Genomic DNA, 17189 nt, shown 5'->3' on the forward strand with positions numbered 1-17189 from the left:
AGACATGTATAGCTGAGTATCATCTGCATAGCAGTGAAAATCTACCCCAAAACTTCTAATTATGTTTCCTAAAGGCAACATATAGAGTGAAAATAACAGAGGGCCTAAAACTGAACCCTGTGGTACTCCGTATTTTACAATGGAGCTCCTGGATGAGCAACCATCATAGTGGACATATTGTGATCTATCAGATAGATACGATCTGAACCACTGAAGTGAAGTACCAGAAATCCCAACATAGTTCTCCATACGTTCCAGGAGAATCTCATGATCTACAGTGTCAAAAGCTGCACTTAGGTCTAGAAGAACAAGGACAGAGCTAAAGCCCGCGTAAGAGGCTAATAATAGATCATTGACTACCTTGGCTAATGCAGTTTCAGTGCTGTGGTGAAGACGAAATCCAGACTGGAGAGGTTCATAGAGCTGATTTGAGGAGAGGTGCTCAGTGAGCTGTTTTGCCACAGCTTTTTCCAAAATTTTGGAGAGAGATGGCAAATTTGAAATGGGCCTGTAATTGCTAAGACAACCTGGATCCAGGTTTGGTTTTTTAAGAAGGGGCTTGATAATAGCTTGTTTGAAATCGTCAGGGACTTGTCCAGTTACAATAGATTCATTAATAATACTAAGCATGGGCGGTCCAATAATATGGAGAAGTTCCCTACAAAGTTTGGCAGGGAGGGGATCGAGAAGGCAGCTAGTGGGTTTCGAGGAATCTATCAGCTTGATGAATGCTTCCATAGAAATAGGGTTAAAGTGAGTGAGAGTCTCAACATGCAGAATGCTAGGTACAGCGGGAAAATCAGTGTTGATGGCCACTCCTCCAGGACTAGTCTGTAGTTTGTCCCTTATTGCATAGATTTTTTGGTCAAAGAAATCTAAGAAATCATTGGGAGAGAGATCTGAACTAACACAGAGTGTACTTTTCTTAGTGAGTTTTGCAACAGTATCAAATAGGAACTTAGTGTTGTGTTTGTTCTTACTAATCAACTTAGAGAAATATTCTGATCTGGACCTGATGAGGACTTGCTTGTACTCTATTTGGCTGTCCTTCCAGGCCAGGCGGAAAACCTCCAATTTAGTGGTACGCCACTTATGCTCTAATTTTCTAGTGGACCTCTTGAGAGTGCGGGTTTCCTCTGAATACCATGGAGCCAGTTTCTTGTCTATTCTTTTCCTTGGTTTGAGTGGAGCAACAGAATCTAGGGATTGCTGAAGAACCAAATTCAGATCCCTTGTTTTAGCATTTAATGATTTATTCGGGACATCAAGTGCTTCTAGTGCAGCGGGTAGAATACTAGCCAGTTCCAGAGCTGTATTTGGGGTTAAGCAGCGGCTAATAGAAATATTCTGGGTGCCTCCAAGGCTCTGGCAGAGATCCATTTTAAAGGTTACCAGGCAGTGGTCTGATAATATAGGATTGTGGGGATGGACAATGACATCACTAATCTTGATTCCCCGCGTGAGAACAAAAGTAAATGACCATGCGCGATTCACACACACACTGTTATTTTGTAGCCTAATGATATTATTTTAATGTTATCCCTTAGCCGACATATTAGACATTGTGATGATATCATTCTGTTGATACACTAGGCCTAGAGTGCATGTATTAATTTTCGATACTGAGACTGCAGTCGGCCAATGATCAAAAGGACTGTTTGGGAAGGAAAATCACTGATTTATTTTGCATACACAAGAGAACGATCCGCATCCTTCGGGGTGCGCGCAGCCCCACTTTTACCATAAGGAACTTCCCTGCAAAGAAGCATCAGGCGTGACATCATAATCAGAAGTTGACATAGCAACGGACACATCTTGGCATTCCAAAGCATTATGATGTCACGCCTGACGCTCTTTGGCAGCCGATATTAGCTAAGACTGACACAAACAGAAACGCAGTACAGAGATAAGGTCTTAATGCGTATCACTAATCATCATTGCACAGTTAAGAACAAGCACTGTCAGAAATATGGGAGTTACATCATCATGTGTGAGAACTTTTGGTGTGCTTTAGTTGGAAGAGAAGCCTTAAGTAGGCTACCTGTGTGCCTTACCAGTTGCCAAATACTAGTAGGTAAACACAGTCTTGTGTTTACAGAAGTGTTCACAATTTTCCATCTGCAAAATTGAGAAAACTGAACTTCCTCAAGCAACAAAGGGCCAAAGTTTCAGAAAATGAAGCTTAACCCTAACTTTAAACAAGATGGTCCTTACATGGAAACAAGGGTGAGTTTCTCTTTATTCAGTAGAGTATAGACAGCTGACTGGCTTTTATTTCAAAAATGGTGTGAGAGGAATACTCATCTGTGAATGGCACCTCATTTGTAGCGAGTAAATGTCATTTTAAATGGATCACAGCTCATAGCATGAAGCCTTTTCTCTCTTCCCTAGGAGTACGGTGCCTCCCTCAGAAGAGATCCCTCCACTCTGACTGAAGGGGGGAGAGGGGTGTACATGGGCCACCACCCGGCCGAGGGCAGGGGTCCCTGGGCTGAGGAGGGTGGACGTCCCTATAGAGAGAGCAGGACCACTAGACTGGGAAGGGTGGAGCCTGTTGAGTGGAGGGCACCAACGTACCAAGAGGAACTAGAACAGCAGGTGACCCCCCCCTCCCTTCTATGAGTTGGGATACTGTACAAAAATACGCAAAATACTGTAAATAGTATTGATTCTGCTCATAGATAAGTGACTGGTATTGAAGGTACAAACTCACCAAAACATGGACTGAACTTAGATACATGGAATTTTCTTGCTCAACTTTGAGTTAAGATTCTGTGTTTTACTTTAGTCTATCTTTGAAACAAGTAGAGCAATGATGGTGGGCATGTAATGTTTTGACTTGAATGGTACAGAGAATGGAGGAGTGAACGTTTTGGTCGGATCAATGATAAAAGTTGTAGATTTATATAGATTTTTAACATCATTTGTAAGTTAGTTTGATTCATTCCATTTAGACCGTCTCACCCAGTGAAAGTCAGTCTCATGTTCATGATGATGTCATAATCTATGCTGGGTCTATCCTCAAATCTTTGGTACATGTAGTTCCACGGGAGTCAGTATTCCTCACCATATTCTTTCAAAATCTTGAATCCCTCCAGATCCAGGAGAAGCAGCAGCGCCTGAGGCTGGAAAAGAAAGAAAGAGACTGGGCTGAGGCCAAGATGGAGGCTGAAATGAGGAACTACAACCCATGGGGCCGGGGAGGGTGCGGCGCACCCCTCAGAGACACCCGAGGGGACCTCATATGTACGTTGTAGCATGTTTCACTAACCTTCATTGTTGGCTCACCTTTCATATATATAGGTGCTCATCTGATCTGTGAAGCCCTCTGTGACATTGTAAGAAGGGCTATACAAATAACATGATTTGATATAGTCACTTTGTAGAGGGCCACATTTTAAACAGTTTTGAAGTCAGGGGTAAAAATGTTTGCTGGTCTGCTGCTACTTTTGAATCTTGTATTTAAAACACTTCTTATGATTTGCCTGTCTAGCTGACCTGAAGCAGATGCACAGGCAGAATGAGGAAGCTTGGTTGAACCCCGAGACCTCTCAGAGAAATGTCACCAGGCCCAACCTGAGAGAGGACAGACTGCCTCCTATAAACACAGTCTCAGGTAGACAGTCACTGCACCAGCTGGCACATTGCAGATAACACATACATTAACGTGCATGGAATACACATGGTTGTAATATATTTCATCTTTGCAGGTTCTGATCATGTCCAGACCAGTGACATTTCCAGCAGTTTGTTTGCTAACCAGCAGACAGGGGCGCACTGGGGGCAACACCTGGCCGAGGGCAGGGGTCCCTGGGCTGAGGAGGGTGGACCTCCCTATAGAGAGAGCAGGACCACCAGACTGGGAAGGGTGGGGCCTGTTGAGCGGAGGGCGCCAACTTATCAGGAGGAACTGGAACAGCAGGTGACCTCCTCCCCCCCACCTCTATATGGATATTGGAATACAGTACCAAAATACCCCAAATGCAATTAGTTCTGCTCATAGATAATGTTTCGGGATTGAAAGAACAAACTCACCATCATGTGGACTGAACTGTAGAACATGGAATGTTCTTCATCAACTTTGAGATGTGGTGGTTGAAATTGAGATGTGGTGGTTGAAATTGAGATGTGGTGAATGAAATTCCAAGGTGGACCTTGTGATGGTGGGCAGGCATGTAAGGTTTTGACAGAAAGGGTAGAGAAAAGGGAGTAGGTAGCCTTTTGGTCAGATGAAACAGAGCAGTTGTACATCAAAGTAGATTTGTGGGGGTTTTTTTTATACGTTACTTGAATTCACAAAGGGGATCCTTCCCATTTAGAGCCTTTAGCGACTCTGTTTCATAATGAAATAATCTTTATGCTTTTATAACCTGATAAAGGTAAATACAAGACCATCTTTATTCACAAAGGATGAATTATTCTAGTTGTGCAAGATGAAAGTCTCATGTTCATGATGTTGTCATTGTGTACGCTGACTGAGTCTATCCTCAAACCTCTGGTACATGTAGTTCCAGGGGAGTCAGTATTCCTCACCAAATTCCTTCATAACCTTGAATCCCTGCAGATCCAGGAGAAGCAGGAGCGCCGGAGGCTGGAGAAGGCTGAGAGGGACCGGGCTGAGGCCAAGCTGGAGGCCGAAATAAAAAATTATGACCCATGGGGCCGGGGAGGGTGCGGCGCACCCCTCAGAGACACCCAAGGGGACCTCATTAGTACGTTGTAGCATGTTTCACTTACATTCCATGTTGGCTCACCCTACAGGATTGCATAAGTTGATTGGAGTTCAATTGATGGCATATATTTCTGTGTAAAGTGTCTGACTGTACTCTGCCTGTCTAGCTGACCTGAAGCAGATGCACAGGCAGAATGAGGAAGCTTGGCTGAACCCCGAGACCTCTCTGAAAGAAGCCACCAGGCCCATCCTGAGGGAGGACAGACTGCCTCCCATCAACACAGTCGCTGGTAGACAGTCAATGCACCAGCTGGCACACTGCAGACATCACATCATTTCACGCGAATGTAATACACACGTACACACAATGCATATGACTGTTCTACTTTATCTTTGCAGGTTTTGCCCCTGTCCAGACCTCCATGTTTGCCAGAGGAAATGTGTTTCCTAACCAGCCAACGCTTCATCAACTCACTGAACTGGATAAGTATAAGCTTGGCCTAAAACAACAGGTACAGTGTGGTATGGTATGGTTTGGGATGTGTTATGTACAGATTTCAAGAACCTGGCCTCTGGTGGCTGTTGGGTCTTTTAGCTTCAACAAGCCATTGATTTAAAGGATGTTGTGTACTGTACACAAACACACACACCCACACACACACACACACAGGTACACGATGTTGTATAACAAACTGTTTACCTTTCGGGCCCTGCCCAGATTGAGGAGAAGCACCTTAGGGAGGCAGAGGAGAGGGAGAAGCTACGCCTGGAGGAGGCGAAGGAGGAGAGGAGGCTGGCAGAGCAGAGGGCTCAAATGAAGAGGGAGTTTGACGAGGAGAAGGAGATCCGAAAACTCAAGGAGATGGAGGTCAGCTGGGCACTGATTGGCTAAGAGGGATTTGGCAGACATTATTGTATATGCCTTTGCAATATACAGTATACAACTTATCTTATGTGGACCACACACTCTTGAATAACAATGCTGAACAATCTTGATAGTAGAATTGGATTTTTATGGTGTGGACAATACACGTAAGGGTTGATTTTAAGCGAGTGTAACATGTTCTTGTGACTCAGCTGTAATTAGCTCAATAAAGTTTGGTCTTCTTCTTGCAACAGAAAAGGGGCAAAAACAAGGAGCTGGTCCGTCTTGCAGAGGAGAAGAAGAAAGAGGTGGAGAAGAAGAAGAAAGAGGTGGAGGAGAATGAGATTGCTGCTGGGAGGATGCGCTATGAGAAAGAGAGACAGACGCGCATTCAAGAGGTGAGAGGACCACAAAACTTTATTAGAAAGTTAAACAAACAGAAATATCAGTATGATCCCCATCTTACTGTCTATCTGCAGGTGCGAAGGGAGATCTCGCCTCCCATCCCCACGCTCCAGAAGAGACACAGGACCCCCCAGTCCACCTCCAGTCCCCCCAGCATGGACAGCAGACGATCCACCTCCTCCATGTCTGTAAGTTACCGCTTGTATAAACCATAAACGTACTGTGGAGTGCATCATCTGAAAACAGGTAGAAACACATGTCTCTGTCCCCCACAGACACCTTTTAGGAATGTTCTCTTTCAGGAGTGTTCTTGTGACTCAGCTGTTATTAGCTAAATAAAGTTTGGTCTTCTTCTTGCAACAGCAAACGGACAAAAACAAGGAGCTGGTCCGTCTCGCAAAGGACAAGAAGAAGAAAAGGGTAGAGGAAGAGGAGATTGCTGCTGGGAGGACGCGCTACGAGAAAGAGAGACAGGCGCGCATTCAAGAGGTGAGAGGACCACACAACTTGATTAGAAAGATTTGAACAAACAGAAATATCAGTATGATCCCCATCTTACTGTCTATCTGCAGATGCGAAGGGAGATCTCGCCCCCCATCCCCACCCTCCAGAAGAGACACAGGGCCCCCCAGTCCACCCCCAGTCCCCCCAGCATGGACAGCAAATGCCCCACCACCCCCATGTCTGTAAGTTACCGCTTGTATAAACCATAAACGTAGTATGGAGAGCATTGTCTGAAAACAGGTATAAACTGATGTCTCTCTCCCCCCCCACACACCTTTTAGAAGGGTTCTCTTTCAGGGCTCCAATCCCAGACAGCTTCTGTCCCAGCTGTTAGGAAGGAGTTGAGAGCTGCAGGTAACACACACACAAAAACACTAAATGTTCCAAATAGCTAGAACCAACACATTGTGGATTAGTTGGTATGTTGGTATGTGATTGTGTGTGTACGTGTGTCAGGCTGCCTTCCAGAGTACGAGAGGGAAGTCCTCTGTAAGTTGTCTGCAATCCGTAAAAAGCTGCTCAGAGAGCAGAAACGGGCGGAGGGCCAGATGATGCGCTCAGAGTGAGAGGAGCTGGACTCACTTGACAGGTAACACCCTTCGCGACTGGGGCACTACTGCAAAGTTTAGGGGAGAATAGAACAGAGTTTGGTCATGAAGTATGAAATGCTAAATTTCTCTATGTGGCTTAGGATGGAGGCTTCCAGGGAGTTTATCAGACTGCCAGATGACTACATCCTGTCAAAGAGGGTGGACCCAAAGAACATGAAGAAATACTGACTCACTTTCTTTCTCTCTCTCTCTCTCTCTCTCTCTCTCTCTCTCTCTCTCTCTCTCTCTCTCTCTCTCTCTCTCTCTCTCTCAGTCTTCTCTCTCTCTCTCTCTCTCTCTCTCTGTTTCTCTCTCTCTCTTCTCTCTCTCTTCTCTCTCTCTATTTTTCTCACTCTCTTACTCACTTTCTTACTCTCTCTCTTTTTCTCTCTCTCTCTCTCTCTCTCTCTCTCTCTCTCTCTCTCTCTCTCTCTCTCTCTCTCTCTATCTCTCACTCTCTTACTCAATCTCTTACTCTCTCTCTCTATTTCTCTCACTCTCTTACTCACTTTCTCTCTGTCTCTCTCTTTCTCACTCTCTGTCTCACTCTCTCATTCTCTCTTCCTCTCTTACTCACTCTCTCTCTATCTCTCATTCTTTCTCCCTCTCACACTCTCTTACTCTCTCTCTCTCTCTCTCTCTGTCTCTCTCTCTCTATCTCTCATTCTCTCTCACATCTCTCTCTCTCTTTCTCTCTCTCTCTCGTTGGCATTCTGAGAGTAGAGTGCCTTGTAATCTGCAACCTTCTTTACCCTACGAATCCATTAGATCAAAAAAAAGTGGAGAATAAATGGCAACTTATCACATCTGGAAATTAAATGCTTGTTGAGTTAATTAAAACTAGCTTGTATAGCATCATCATTAGAACTGCATTATTTGACGTCTGTATTAGGCTATTTACATTTGAATGTCCATTTTATGTGAATTGCGATTGTTTCAGTTGAAAACGTAGTGGACTGAATAAAAAAAGGTCCACTGTGGATACTTATTACATTTACATTTATTCATTTAGCAGACGCTTTTATCCAAAGCGATTTCCAAGAGAGAGCTTTACAAAGTGCATAGGTCACTGATAATAACAACAAGATAGCCCCAAAGCATTACGGGTAGCCAAAACAAGAAGCACACATTGTGAACAACCAAAAAATAAGTGCCAAAGGGAAGAACCATAAGAGCATGTCGTTAAGCAAGTTACAATTAAACAACATGAATCTCTAAGTGCATGTGTACCTGTAGAAAAAGCAAGCAACAGTCAAAATAAAAATAAGACCAACTAAAATAGACTATTTCGCTGCAAATACAACAGTCCAAATCAGTTACAACTAACCAACAAGAGCAACAGGTCTCTAAGCAAGACTCATTGTGATCCTTGAGGAAACTAGCATTGGGTTCAGCAAACCATTCCTAAGTACCGTTGTACTCCCGGAACAAGTGCGCCTTGAGCCTTCTTCTTGAGCCTTCTTTTGAAGGTGGAGAGACAGTCTGTGTCTCTGATGGAGGTGGGGAGTTGATTCCATCACTGGGGGGCCAGGCAGGAGAAGAGCTTGTGTTGGGACCGGTCGGTCTTGAGCGGTGGGACCACCAGGCGGTTGTCTGCAAAAGGCCGTGGGTGGCGGGTGGGGGTGTAAGGCTGCAGGAGAGACTTGATGCTCGTCATCCATGGTGACCCCAAGGCTCATGGCAGAGGATGAAGGGGTCACCGTCGCAGATCCCAGGGTGATTGAGAGGTCGTGGGAGATGGAGGGTATTACAGTTTTTCTCAATTGCTAAAACACTAAAACCCATTGTCTGAACAAAGTTGTCAGTTGCCTAAACTCATGTAGCTAATTGTGCAGTCTGTTGTCAATACCTTAAACTATTTCACATGGTACAACACAATTTGCAGATCTCACTTAGACTTTTCAGCAAAACCCTAAACACATTCTCAGTCTCAAAACACATTCTGCACTCTAATGCACATGTCATCCATACTGGTAAACACAAGTGGCAACAATCCCATACCAATAGAGAACCCCTGTCATTGATTAAACACAACCACTCAAAATAGATTTCACTTGATGTCAAATGATGTGACACAACCAATATAAGGCAGTTTTGAGAGCAAACAGTTTGTTGAAGGTGGGAAGGAGAAGGTCTGAGAATGGATTGAAGAAACAATGTGAGAGGACGAGGACGAGTGCGTGTTCGAGGTGGGCGACGAGGAGGAAGAGGAGGAGGGCAAGTAAGAGGAAGAGGAGGACAAAGAGGAAGAGGAAGACAAAGAGTGGAAATATTGGATGAAATTAGAGCAACAGTCATCGACCATGTTATAGTCCATGGACTGACAATGAGGGAAGCAGGACTTAGAGTGCACCCCAATTTGAGCCGATTTTCTGTGTCCACCATAGTAAGAACATTCAGAGAAGAGAACAGGTAGAGTATACTACTGTATTTTTGTCATTGCAGATTTACTGTACTACACTATTGCAGCTGTTTCAATAGACATTTGTAAAGTTCATCACTGTATGTATTGTACTGCATGAATATTTTTTGTAACTGCACATCTATTTTCTGTAGAACTGCAAGGCTGCCACATGCAGGTGGAAGGACAGCCATATTCACTCCGGAGCAGAGACCATTATAGTGGGCATGGTCCTTCAAAATATTTGATACGACTCTGAGAAATCCAGGAACGAGTCATACAAGACAACACACACTTGACCGTGTCCTCCATCGTTACAGCATACGAATAAAACAGGTATACCGAGTACCTTTTGAGCGCAACTCACAAAGGTTGAAAGAACTGCGAGCTCAGTATGTGCAAGTAAGTGTACTTTCAGACACATTTACTATAATCCAGATTGTGGACAGTACTGCCACATACTACGTGAATGACATTACTCTTCAGTTCATACAATGTATGTGAATCAGAAGTGCATACGGTAGGCCTAATTGAACTCTACAATATAACACTGTGTCTGTACGACTTACAAAATTCTCCATACAGTATATTGTATTCCTACACAGACAATATTTGACTCGGAATCCTTGGAGAGACCCCATGAGTTCATCTTTGTCGATGAAGCAGGCTTCAATCTAACGAAGAGGAGAAGGAGAGGCCGAAACGTTATTGGACAGCAGGCCGTTGTTGAAGTCCCTGGTCAACGAGGTGGCAATGTCACAATCTGTGCTGCTATCAGCAACCATGGTGTTCTACATCACCATGTTACACTCGGGCCATATAACACCCAGCATCTTCTCAGATTTCTTGCCAATCTAAGACATATTTTTTTTGAGCAGCGGGTTCAAGAGCAGCAGGGTCAAGAGCTAAATGAGAATCCCATTCCCACCTATGTGATAGTGTTGGACAATGTCAGTTTCCACCAAGCTGCTCTGGTAAGGGAATGGTTCCACATCAATGGTCAGTTTATGACCTTGTACCTCCCTCCATACTCGCCTTTCCTGAATGCGATTGAGGAGTTTTTCTCCTCATGGAGATGGAAAGTGTATGATAGACAACCCTACACCAGGGTAAATCTGCTGCAAGCCATGGAATTAGCCTGTGATGACATAGGTGAGGAATCATGTCAGGGCTGGATACGGCACACAAGAGGCTTCTTCCCCCGTTGTCTCAGGAGAGAAAATATTGCTTGTGATGTCGACGAAGTGCGCTGGCCTGACCCAGCCCAAAGACAAGAAGATGCACATTGATGACATGATGACTCCTTCGATTTTTGTCCCTTTTTACTCTAATGTACAATAAACAAGTTGTATGGCCCTGGACATTGTGCTTTCTATTTGTTACAGTAACAGTACTGACAGCTCAATATATTTTAAGTGGTTGCAGGTTCATATCAACAAAGAACAAGAGTGAGTTGTGAGTAGTGAGATGCAGGGTACCGTACTGTATAGGGGTACAAGGAGGAGAAAGAACCAACAAAAATTTGAGCAAAGCAGAGTAGTCATTTCTGATACATTTTTTGCTACTACGCTCAAAATCTATTGAGCAGTCAGTACCGTTACTGTAACCAATGGAAAGCACAATGTTCAGGGCCATACAATTTGTTCACTGTACAGTATACGGCCTACAATGCACTGTACTACAGTATACAATACTATAGTAAAAGGGACAAAAATCAAAGGAGTAAATGTGATCAATGTGCTTCTTCTTGTCTTTGGGCTGAGTTAGGCCAAAGCACTTTGTCGACATCACAAGCACTATTTTCCCACCTTCAACATCCTGTTTACTCTCTGAACTGGCTTATACACAACTCATATATATATATATATATATGAGTTGTGTCACATCATTTGAAACAAGTGAAATCAATTTTGAGTGGTTGTGTTTAGTCAATGACATGTTTTCTCTATTTGTATTTGATTGTTGCCATTTGTGTTTACCAGTATTGATGACATGTGCATTACAGTGCAGAAAGCGTTTTAAAAATGAGAATGTGTTTAGAATTTTGCTAAAAAATTCTAAGTGAGATCCGCAAATTGTGTTTTACCATGTGAAATAGTTTAAGGTATTGATTACAGACAGTGTAATATTTGTATTTTATATTGTATTTTACACTGTAAATTGGCAAGTTATATTTTCTTTTATGGCAACTTATATTTTATTTTATTGCATATTTTATTTTAATTGTATTCCACTTAGTATTGCTAGTTTATGTATCCTTAGTATAGTTAAACCATATATCTACATTTAAGATTCCTATATGTTTATTGTATGCACCCTCCTGCCAAAGCAAATTCCTTGTCTGTGCAAACTTTCATGGCGAATAAATCCGTTTCTGATTCTGACAGGCCAATTAGCTACATGAGTTCAGCCCACTGAGAACTTTGTTCAGCCAATGGGTTTTAGTGTTTTAGCAATTGAGAAAAACTGTAATACGGCATGACAACAGAAATTGTTCCACTGGTAGTATTTTTGGATGACACACACACCTCAAAGCATTTAGGGAATACACTGAGGTAAATACATTATTTTATTTCAGACCATTCTGGACAAAGAATTGTAAGATGTAGGCCTAATGAGATAAAAATCTTCATAATAACCATCTACGTAAATACATTAAAGCTTCATGAGTGTTACTGATCTAATCCAGCTACTTTGTAGGCCTATTGATGACTTTCCGATGTAACTTATGAAAATAATGAATGAATTGTTTAGGCGGGATACAAATGATTACTTAACTTACGAATAAAAGTAAATGACCATGCGCGATTCACACACACACTGTTATTTTGTAGTCTAATGATATTATTTTAACGTTATCCCTTAGCCGACATATTAGACATTGTGATGATATCATTCTGTTGATACACTAGGCCTAGAGTGCATGTATTTATTTTCGATACTGAGACTGCAGTCGGCCAATCATCAAAAGGACTGTTTGGGAAGGAAAATCACTGATTTATTTTGCATACACAAGAGAACGATCCGCGTCCTTCGGGGTGCGCGCAACCCCACTTTTACCATAGGGAACTTCCCTGCAAAGAAGCATCAGGCGTGACATCATAATCAGAAGTTGACATAGCAACGGACACATCTTGGCATTCCAAAGCATTATGATGTCACGCCTGACGCTCTTTGGCAGCCGATATTAGCTAAGACTGACACAAACAGAAACTCAGTACAGAGATAAGGTCTTAATGCGTACCACTAATATTAGTGTCATTGCACAGTTAAGAACAAGCACTGTCAGAAATATGGGAGTTACATCATCATGTGTGAGAACTTTTGGTGTGCTTTAGTTGGAAGAGAAGCCTTAATTAGGCTACCTGTGTGCCTTACCAGTTGCCAAATACTAGTAGGTAAACACAGTCTTGTGTTCACAGAAGTGTTCACAATTTTCCATCTGCAAAATTGAGAAAACTGAACTTGAGAACTTCCTCAAGCAACAGAGGGCCAAAGTTTCAGAAAATGAAGCTTAACCCTAACTTTAAACAAGATGGTCCTTACATGGAAACAAGGGTGAGTTTCTCTTTATTCAGTAGAGTATAGACAGCTGACTGGCTTTTATTTCAAAAATGGTGTGAGAGGAATACTCATCTGTGAATGGCACCTCATTTGTAGCGAGTAAATGTCATTTTAAATGGATCACAGCTCATAGCATGAAGCCTTTTCTCTCTTCCCTAGGAGTACGGTGCCTCCCTCAGAAGAGATCCCTCCACTCTGACTGAAGGGGGGAGAGGGGTGTACATGGGCCACCACCCGGCCGAGGGCAGGGGTCCCTGGGCTGAGGAGGGTGGACGTCCCTATAGAGAGAGCAGGACCACTAGACTGGGAAGGGTGGAGCCTGTTGAGTGGAGGGCACCAACGTACCAAGAGGAACTAGAACAGCAGGTGACCCCCCCTCCCTTCTATGAGTTGGGATACTGTACAAAAATACGCAAAATACTGTAAATAGTATTGATTCTGCTCATAGATAAGTGACTGGTATTGAAGGTACAAACTCACCAAAACATGGACTGAACTTAGATACATGGAATTTTCTTGCTCAACTTTGAGTTAAGATTCTGTGTTTTACTTTAGTCTATCTTTGAAACAAGTAGAGCAATGATGGTGGGCATGTAATGTTTTGACTTGAATGGTACAGAGAATGGAGGAGTGAACGTTTTGGTCAGATCAATGATAAAAGTTGTAGATTTATATAGATTTTTAACATCATTTGTAAGTTAGTTTGATTCATCCCATTTAGACCGTCTCACCCAGTGAAAGTCAGTCTCATGTTCATGATGATGTCACAATCTATGCTGGGTCTATCCTCAAATCTTTGGTACATGTAGTTCCACGGGAGTCAGTATTCCTCACCATATTCTTTCAAAATCTTGAATCCCTCCAGATCCAGGAGAAGCAGCAGCGCCTGAGGCTGGAAAAGAAAGAAAGAGACTGGGCTGAGGCCAAGATGGAGGCTGAAATGAGGAACTACAACCCATGGGGCCGGGGAGGGTGCGGCGCACCCCTCAGAGACACCCGAGGGGACCTCATATGTACGTTGTAGCATGTTTCACTAACCTTCATTGTTGGCTCACCTTTCATATATATAGGTGCTCATCTGATCTGTGAAGCCCTCTGTGACATTGTAAGAAGGGCTATACAAATAACATGATTTGATATAGTCACTTTGTAGAGGGCCACATTTTAAACAGTTTTGAAGTCAGGGGTAAAAATGTTTGCTGGTCTGCTGCTACTTTTGAATCTTGTATTTAAAACACTTTTTATGATTTGCCTGTCTGAAGCTGACCTGAAGCAGATGCACAGGCAGAATGAGGAAGCTTGGTTGAACCCCGAGACCTCTCAGAGAAATGTCACCAGGCCCAACCTGAGAGAGGACAGACTGCCTCCTATAAACACAGTCTCAGGTAGACAGTCACTGCACCAGCTGGCACATTGCAGATAACACATACATTAAGTTGTAGTGCATGGAATACACAGTCAGGTTGTAATATATTTCATCTTTGCAGGTTCTGATCATGTCCAGACCAGTGACATTTCCTCAGAGACACCCGAGGGGCAGTTTGTTTGCTAACCAGCAGACAGGGGCGCACTGGGGGCAACACCTGGCCGAGGGCAGGGGTCCCTGGGCTGAGGAGGGTGGACCTCCCTATAGAGAGAGCAGGACCACCAGACTGGGAAGGGTGGGGCCTGTTGAGCGGAGGGCGGACCAACTTATCAGGAGGAACTGGAACAGCAGGTGACCTCCTCCCCCCCACCTCTATATGGATATTGGAATACAGTACCAAAATACCCCAAATGCAATTAGTTCTGCTCATAGATAATGTTTCGGGATTGAAAGAACAAACTCACCATCATGTGGACTGAACTGTAGAACATGGAATGTTCTTCATCAACTTTGAGATGTGGTGGTTGAAATTGAGATGTGGTGGTTGAAATTGAGATGTGGTGAATGAAATTCCAAGGTGGACCTTGTGATGGTGGGCAGGCATGTAAGGTTTTGACAGAAAGGGTAGAGAAAAGGGAGTAGGTAGCCTTTTGGTCAGATGAAACAGAGCAGTTGTACATCAAAGTAGATTTGTGGGGGTTTTTTTATACGTTACTTGAATTCACAAAGGGGATCCTTCCCATTTAGAGCCTTTAGCGACTCTGTTTCATAATGAAATAATCTTTATGCTTTTATAACCTGATAAAGGTAAATACAAGACCATCTTTATTCACAAAGGATGAATTATTCTAGTTGTGCAAGATGAAAGTCTCATGTTCATGATGTTGTCATTGTGTACGCTGACTGAGTCTATCCTCAAACCTCTGGTACATGTAGTTCCAGGGGAGTCAGTATTCCTCACCAAATTCCTTCATAACCTTGAATCCCTGCAGATCCAGGAGAAGCAGGAGCGCCGGAGGCTGGAGAAGGCTGAGAGGGACCGGGCTGAGGCCAAGCTGGAGGCCGAAATAAAAAATTATGACCCATGGGGCCGGGGAGGGTGCGGCGCACCCCTCAGAGACACCCAAGGGGACCTCATTAGTACGTTGTAGCATGTTTCACTTACATTCCATGTTGGCTCACCCTACAGGATTGCATAAGTTGATTGGAGTTCAATTGATGGCATATATTTCTGTGTAAAGTGTCTGACTGTACTCTGCCTGTCTAGCTGACCTGAAGCAGATGCACAGGCAGAATGAGGAAGCTTGGCTGAACCCCGAGACCTCTCTGAAAGAAGCCACCAGGCCCATCCTGAGGGAGGACAGACTGCCTCCCATCAACACAGTCGCTGGTAGACAGTCAATGCACCAGCTGGCACACTGCAGACATCACATCATTTCACGCGAATGTAATACACACGTACACACAATGCATATGACTGTTCTACTTTATCTTTGCAGGTTTTGCCCCTGTCCAGACCTCCATGTTTGCCAGAGGAAATGTGTTTCCTAACCAGCCAACGCTTCATCAACTCACTGAACTGGATAAGTATAAGCTTGGCCTAAAACAACAGGTACAGTGTGGTATGGTATGGTTTGGGATGTGTTATGTACAGATTTCAAGAACCTGGCCTCTGGTGGCTGTTGGGTCTTTTAGCTTCAACAAGCCATTGATTTAAAGGATGTTGTGTACTGTACACAAACACACACACCCACACACACACACACACAGGTACACGATGTTGTATAACAAACTGTTTACCTTTCGGGCCCTGCCCAGATTGAGGAGAAGCACCTTAGGGAGGCAGAGGAGAGGGAGAAGCTACGCCTGGAGGAGGCGAAGGAGGAGAGGAGGCTGGCAGAGCAGAGGGCTCAAATGAAGAGGGAGTTTGACGAGGAGAAGGAGATCCGAAAACTCAAGGAGATGGAGGTCAGCTGGGCACTGATTGGCTAAGAGGGATTTGGCAGACATTATTGTATATGCCTTTGCAATATACAGTATACAACTTATCTTATGTGGACCACACACTCTTGAATAACAATGCTGAACAATCTTGATAGTAGAATTGGATTTTTATGGTGTGGACAATACACGTAAGGGTTGATTTTAAGCGAGTGTAACATGTTCTTGTGACTCAGCTGTAATTAGCTCAATAAAGTTTGGTCTTCTTCTTGCAACAGAAAAGGGGCAAAAACAAGGAGCTGGTCCGTCTTGCAGAGGAGAAGAAGAAAGAGGTGGAGAAGAAGAAGAAAGAGGTGGAGGAGAATGAGATTGCTGCTGGGAGGATGCGCTATGAGAAAGAGAGACAGACGCGCATTCAAGAGGTGAGAGGACCACAAAACTTTATTAGAAAGTTAAACAAACAGAAATATCAGTATGATCCCCATCTTACTGTCTATCTGCAGGTGCGAAGGGAGATCTCGCCTCCCATCCCCACGCTCCAGAAGAGACACAGGACCCCCCAGTCCACCTCCAGTCCCCCCAGCATGGACAGCAGACGATCCACCTCCTCCATGTCTGTAAGTTACCGCTTGTATAAACCATAAACGTACTGTGGAGTGCATCATCTGAAAACAGGTAGAAACACATGTCTCTGTCCCCCACAGACACCTTTTAGGAATGTTCTCTTTCAGGAGTGTTCTTGTGACTCAGCTGTTATTAGCTAAATAAAGTTTGGTCTTCTTCTTGCAACAGCAAACGGACAAAAACAAGGAGCTGGTCCGTCTCGCAAAGGACAAGAAGAAGAAAAGGGTAGAGGAAGAGGAGATTGCTGCTGGGAGGAC

General features: G+C 43.7%; 4 long non-coding RNA genes across 4 annotated transcripts; all 4 read left to right on the plus strand.

The window, feature by feature from the left end:
* The first annotated feature begins 4600 nt into the window (after nucleotides 1-4600).
* On the plus strand, nucleotides 4601-5832 carry LOC124476000. The gene is made up of 4 exons (XR_006956988.1): nucleotides 4601-4712; nucleotides 4840-4962; nucleotides 5072-5540; nucleotides 5792-5832. It is a non-coding gene; the product is annotated as an uncharacterized LOC124476000 (long non-coding RNA).
* Nucleotides 5833-5893: 61 nt separating this feature from the next.
* Nucleotides 5894-6345, plus strand: LOC124476003. The gene is made up of 3 exons (XR_006956991.1): nucleotides 5894-5935; nucleotides 6017-6130; nucleotides 6306-6345. It is a non-coding gene; the product is annotated as an uncharacterized LOC124476003 (long non-coding RNA).
* A 9057-nt stretch (nucleotides 6346-15402) lies between these two features.
* LOC124476001 lies at nucleotides 15403-16627 on the plus strand. Its single transcript, XR_006956989.1, has 4 exons — nucleotides 15403-15507; nucleotides 15635-15757; nucleotides 15867-16335; nucleotides 16587-16627. It is a non-coding gene; the product is annotated as an uncharacterized LOC124476001 (long non-coding RNA).
* A 61-nt stretch (nucleotides 16628-16688) lies between these two features.
* On the plus strand, nucleotides 16689-17140 carry LOC124476004. The gene is made up of 3 exons (XR_006956992.1): nucleotides 16689-16730; nucleotides 16812-16925; nucleotides 17101-17140. It is a non-coding gene; the product is annotated as an uncharacterized LOC124476004 (long non-coding RNA).
* The last annotated feature ends 49 nt before the right edge of the window (nucleotides 17141-17189 follow it).

This window comes from Hypomesus transpacificus, chromosome 13 (assembly GCF_021917145.1).
Source record: "Hypomesus transpacificus isolate Combined female chromosome 13, fHypTra1, whole genome shotgun sequence".
NCBI classification, from domain to species: domain Eukaryota; kingdom Metazoa; phylum Chordata; class Actinopteri; order Osmeriformes; family Osmeridae; genus Hypomesus; species Hypomesus transpacificus.